At 36.9% G+C, this 6,320-nt stretch overlaps 1 long non-coding RNA gene across 1 annotated transcript; it reads left to right on the top strand.

Annotated features, from left to right (window-relative positions):
- Window positions 1-281: 281 nt before the first annotated feature.
- Window positions 282-2,723, top strand: LOC149794485 (uncharacterized). Its single transcript, XR_016422635.1, has 2 exons — window positions 282-363; window positions 2,232-2,723. It is a non-coding gene; the product is annotated as an uncharacterized LOC149794485 (long non-coding RNA).
- The last annotated feature ends 3,597 nt before the right edge of the window (window positions 2,724-6,320 follow it).

Raw genomic sequence — 6,320 nt, 5'->3', positions numbered from 1 at the left:
AAAATAAGGCATCTGAACATATACATACTTTACAAGGCGAATATTTTCCCAATATATGACCCATCAGTTTGGTGTATGAAGTCATATTGTACTTTCATTTGAAACATTTGCATTTCCGTGGTCCAAAAAGGAATAAAAAATGAACCCAATTAACATACAAAAAGCAACAAAAACAAAGAACAAAAACAATAAATATTAAAAATACCAAAGTAACAATGGTTATAATTATAAGACGAATTTCATGCAGATAATTTATCTACTGATAGTAAAGCATTTATTATAGCCGTGCGCACACTTATGAGGGCCTAAATAAAACAACGCCATCTTCTGGACCGTACGCAGTCTTGAACGTTATCCCTTCAGGTAATTCATTTTTTATGACATCTCTCTCTCTCTCTCTCTCTCTCTCTCTAGCTATCTTAAACAAAACCTCAGACAAGACTTTAATCGGCAAAAATCAACAAGTGAGACAGTTTACTTGCACTTGAACCCCACACTTATGGTTGTATAAAAATATTTGTCATGTCAAAAGTTAATGATATTAATGGACATCCAAATGATAATTTCAGATTAGAGTATTTTATTAAATATGTATCTAACGACTGTTTTATTTGATACTATTGTTTTATCGCGAATGACATCATTTTTTGGACCGATGGTGTCCTCTTTTCCCCCTTTGGTTTTTGTCTCCTAATTCTCACATCTTTCTGTGGTTGAACTGGCTTTGAAATGCATACTTTACATAGATTTTCTACTGTATTCGGAATATACGTCACCGTACTTAGGATATATATTTGCTATTATCTCATTTTAAATACAGAAATATTCGTCCAACTGGTAGCTTCAATAGAGGGTCCTTCGACTAATTTTACATTAAACATGTTTGACTGAACTGGTGTCGTTAATTCTCGCGCCATCAAAAGTAGCTGTGAAAAACCAATTTTACTTAGTTACTGTGTGTAGAATTTTATGCTATTTAACATTAGCTGCTATCAATTAATTACGGTCTGTATGTTAATGTGTGTACCGTTGCCATATCATATTGTACATATTGTGTGATTAGCCTTGACATCTGCCAAGTTGCATCTGTAGGTAAATATTTTTAAAGACCAACTAATGTGAAGCCATAAATCAGTTAGAGAACATCAAAGTTAACACTATATCCAACCGTTTGGAAATCAGACTATATTCCATGATCAGTCTTGTAAAGCGTGGCAATTGGCCTTAAATAGTGAAACAGAATCGACGTCGATTCAAGTTTCAGTTTCATTAATATAAGTCTTCGCATAAAGCTGATATATTTTATTTTAGTACATTTAATAATAGATAAAGAAATGGATCAGTGAGAGATAATTGATAGCGATATAATGGCAATGCCAGTTTTATCGTCGCAAAGGCGATATCATTTTGGAATTACTGTCTTTACCCCATTAAAAATTACGTCTGGCCTCATAAATGCTATTACAACTTGTACTTTCATATTTATGCCTAGCTCAGGTTCTGTCTTTTTATGTTCCTGATCATCGCCACCCCCACCCACCCAATCCAACAGGATGCAAAGATCGTAAATGTCAAGATTGTAGAATATATTTGATATAATCAATGATGACAACAAACGAACTCAAAACAACAAAATGTAGGTTCTGAGTGGTAACTATTAAAACCTAGGTTTCATGCCAATTGCAAGTGACTGAACTTACATCACCTGTTTCAGTTCGATATTCAATGTCGTCCATACTTTAAAGTATACGAGTAAAACTGTGCACCAAGCGGTACAATGTTAGGGGGTACAATCAAACTCTTTATTAAATATAATAATACAGTTATTTCAGTAGCGATTTAACTCTCATCGCAATGATGATCATGGTTGAAAACGACGGAGTAATCTGGAATGATGGGTGTTGAATATACATTTGCAACATCTATATGTTGGACGGGTTCCATTCCTATTCCCAAAATGATGCAAAACGTCTGACTGTAACACATACGTTACTCCGAAGGACTCGCTATTAATATTTATCAGCGCATTGATTGGTGCATTGATATCATGAACGCACTCTAGACCATTTCGATATGTCCAAAGTGTTTAATCTGATATGCAATGATCTCTTCTCTTGCTTGTTTAAGAAGAACGATAGCGCCTTTAGCAGACAGTAAACCTGTAGGCCGAATACTCGTTGGTCATATTAAATCGTGGATCTGAATTACTATCTTTTGGTTTTGCATTTTAGATGGAAGTGTTCGTCAAGAAGATAAACCATACGTGAACATTGCGCACAATGTATTGTGAAGTCAGATAAGTCCACATTCAATAGACTATTCCACGGATCATGAGGAGACCAATCTAATTTCTGAAAGTATGTTAGACCTTAAAGAGCGTCGACTAGTTTTTCGACAATGAAGATAAAGAAAACGGTGATTTATTACAATCTGGAAAAGCCACCCGGGGACATGAAACGGACTATATTAAAAAATATATTGATTATTTGCCGTGCAATATTGGCATCATGCTTTTCTACGTTCTTGAGAAATAATTGTATTTCATTATAGTTGTTCTATCTATATATCTATCCATATATCTGTCTGTCCTTTGTTTGTTATAGTTCGATAGATGTTTCAGACTCTAGCAGCATTTGCTACTGTTGTTAAAAGTTTGGATTTGATTTTACCATCTTATAAACATTTAACCCAAGAGGTTGTGTAATTACACCATTGAGATGATCTGTAGAGTTTTTAGATCTTTCTTTTGTACACTTTTGTTCATCATTTTTCCATATCTCTACCTACCGTCTATTCTAATACAATTTTTTATACAGTAGATTTGCCAGTAGTTAAGGGGGTCGGATTAGCCTCAATGGGAATTAGCATTGAAAACACCCTTGGGTCTGATTAGCCTCAATGGAAATTTAACATGGAGAAAAATCGTGGGTAGGATTAGCCTCAAGGGAAATTAACATGGAGAAAATTGTGGGTCAGATTAGCCTCAAGGGAAATTTAACATGGAGAAAATCGTGGGTCAGATTAGCCTCAAGGGAAATTTAACATGGGAATAAATTGTGGGTTAATATACGTACAAGGGGAATTGAACATGGGATTTTTTTTAAAAAAAAAGGGGTAGGCAATTGAAAGACTATCTCTTTTCGAGATATATGGCTGGCCCTGAAAAGGGCCTTTGGGTTTTCTTCTTCTTCTTCTAATTTCTTCTTTTCCTCCACCAAGTTCTTATTTTATCTCCTACACTCTTCTTCTCTTTCTTTTTTTTCTTCTCCTCCTCTTCTTTCTTCTTCTCTTCCTCCTCTTCTTTCTTCCTCTTTTCATTTTCTTCTTCTTTTTCAATTTTTTCATTCCATTCTCTCATCCTTATCCTTTCCTCTTCATCCTCCTTTTCCTCCTTTATTTCTTTCAACAGATCACTGATGATTACCTTCATTTTTCGTAAATTGTTTATCTCCATCTTCACTCTATGGGGACTATATGAGTAGTGATCCTCGTTTAGGTTAACCAACATTTGCTCAAACATTCCTAAATTGTCCATGACGTTTTGCAATTTTTCCATTTTGTTAAGGTGGTTTGAAGCCATCTTCTTTTTTTATTCTTTACAGAATGGTTTGAACCACGAATACTGTGGGTTCTTATACAAAACGCGCGGACGTGATGGAAAACATCCCCCAAAAAACATAAAATTGATCTTACCTAGATCATAACCAAACAACGTGCGGACGTGAAGGAAAACATCCCCACTTTTCTCATTTCATATAATCAAACCCAAACTATACTCTCCACATACTCTAAGAAACAATAAAGAAACCCATAATCTACTATTCACACGAACATACCTGAGCTCTTACAAACACAAACACAAACACACAATCACACAAACACATACCCTCACATTTTTTCAAAAAGAGTTAGTGTTTATAATCACACTACTCTACCTACACATTGGCAAATGGATTGTTATTTCTTTTCTAGAGTATTGGGGTAGCCCTGAAAAGGACTGTTTTTGGAACTTCAGAGGCACCTGGCTAATGGTGGCACCTTCCGGGTCTGGCACCACAGACACAACGCCTACTCCAGTCATTGGTCCAATTGACTGAAGTTGTTGGAAGAGCTGACGGGGGGTGAGTGGCTTCACTATCCCACTCCTCCGTTTGCGGAATAGTGAACACTTCTTCTTCTTCCCTTTGTCTTCTTTCTCTTCTATTCCTCATTCGAGGATGAACAATTACCTCTTGTTGTGGTTGTAACTGTGGTGCAGTCATTGCCTGTGGAGGTTCCATCACCCAGGGCTTCACCTCACATTTCTTTATCATCAACACGTGAGACCTTATCCCTCTCTTTTTTCTTCCTCTTCTTTCAGTTTTCTTTCTTCTTCCTCTTGTTTTATCCTGGCTTCTTCCACAAGGGCCTCTGCAGCCAGCTCATTCAGGAGGCATCTGGCATACTCCAGATGCATCTGAAGTTCCATCAATTTACTCAGTCTGCTGCTCATTTTTCTAGTGTTGAACAATCAACAAGGGTAGCTAGACTGTCCAGTGAGTTTCAATTTATACTGAAAGCGCGGACGTGAAGGAAAACATCCCCCCTAAAAAAACATAAAATTGATCTTACCTAGATCATAACCTAAAACAACAACAACGCGCGGACCTAAAAGAAACACTCACTTTTTTATGCTACCCATCACTATTTTAAAATTTTTTATAAATCACTTCAATAGACTATCCACATACGCAAAGCAATCCGATCTAACTCCAAATATATACCTCAAACACCAAAAAGACATCATTTTAATCTACTATCCATACCAACTTACTTGATCACTTACTAACACAAGCACATAAACACATACCCTCACATTTTTTAAAAAAAGAGTTAGTGTTTATTTTCACACTACTCTACCTACACACATTGGCAAATCGATCGTTATTTCTTTTCTAGAGTATTGGGTAGCCCTGAAAAGGGCTGTTTTTTTGTTTGCTATGGCATTCTTTTTTTAGTTTCTAAGAATGCGATGTCCTCTGATTATAGACTTTCTGGCAATAGGTCTGCTTCTTCGGAAAGAGAAGAAGAACTCTTTGGTGTCGATACGGCAATCGACAAAGCCTCTGTCAGGTTCAGGTTGCTGCTGCTGTTGTTGTTATTGTTGTTGCTGCTGTTGCTGCTGTCTCTGAAGTCTGTACTTCTCTGTCCATTCTTCTTTCTCCCTGTTCATTTCTTCTCTGAAGAGTTCTTCTATCAGGTCTTCAGTGATTTTTAACATTCTCACATTCTCTATTTCTTCTGGCTTCGGTATCAGACTGTGTCTGACCCTATGCAAATTCACGTAGGCTTCGTTGAGCTTAGCTAGTTTGGAGCACATCTTCGTAGGAGGATGAGTCGACAATGGATGGTTAGACTGGGAACAAACCGGTTCTTAAAGTCAAAGCGCGGACGTGAAGGAAAACATCCCCACACGGTTTTCGAGCCGCAACGTTCATGAGAGGGATAGTAAGAAATCAAAGAGCATCAATCCAACATTCTTATAGCTAAACAAACCACAAAGGCATTTTTTTCAAAACACAACATTTTTTATTCAAAAATCACTTAACACTAAACAACAACTCTAACATTTTTAACAACATAACATCAAACAATTTTTTTCAAACATCAAACATTTTTTCTTCAAATACTAACTACTTTAAACAGGGCTGACAACATTGTGAATGAAATCGTGATTTCCACTGTTGGAAATCATTAGGCCATTGATTGACACTACGTTTCCTAGCTTGAGACAAAAGATAAGCATAATGGTCACAAAACCATCGATCTACTTTCACATCGTTTCTAGCAGAAGAACGAGGATCGAAATGAGTCACTAAATGTTCTAAGGAATAGCCCAGGCTGCGATGATGCAGAAAATACACACAATACTTTCCACACACCAAGGAATCTGTGCCTTTTAATTTCACATTATTGAATCGGGTGATCTGAGCATTTCTTCTCATAAAGTCAATGATATCGTCTTCCAAAGGGGGTAATCCATACGAATCGAAATATTCCACACATCCTTCTTGAGGAAAGTAGACGGCTACCCAGTGGGTTCCTGGGAGATGATTGTCGTCCGTGTTGATCACGTAAGCTTGATGGTCTTTACGTTTGCGATGAGGGAGTTCATCTTTAGCACAGACGACAGGATTCCAAGAAGCCGTATACGAACTGTGGTTCAAAAGGTAATAAAGTTCCCAGGTATCCATGTTTTTTCTTCTTCTTCACAGGTAATAATAAGTCGTCAATTCGATCCTGACTTTTTGCTTGAAAATGTCTGACGAATAAACGGTTAT

This window comes from Sinohyriopsis cumingii, chromosome 8, assembly GCF_028554795.1.
Source record: "Sinohyriopsis cumingii isolate HCF-2022 chromosome 8, ASM2855479v2, whole genome shotgun sequence".
Taxonomy (NCBI): Eukaryota; Metazoa; Mollusca; class Bivalvia; order Unionida; family Unionidae; genus Sinohyriopsis; species Sinohyriopsis cumingii.
The sequence above is the reverse complement of the archived record's forward strand: the minus strand, read 5'-3'. Positions and strand labels throughout refer to the sequence as shown.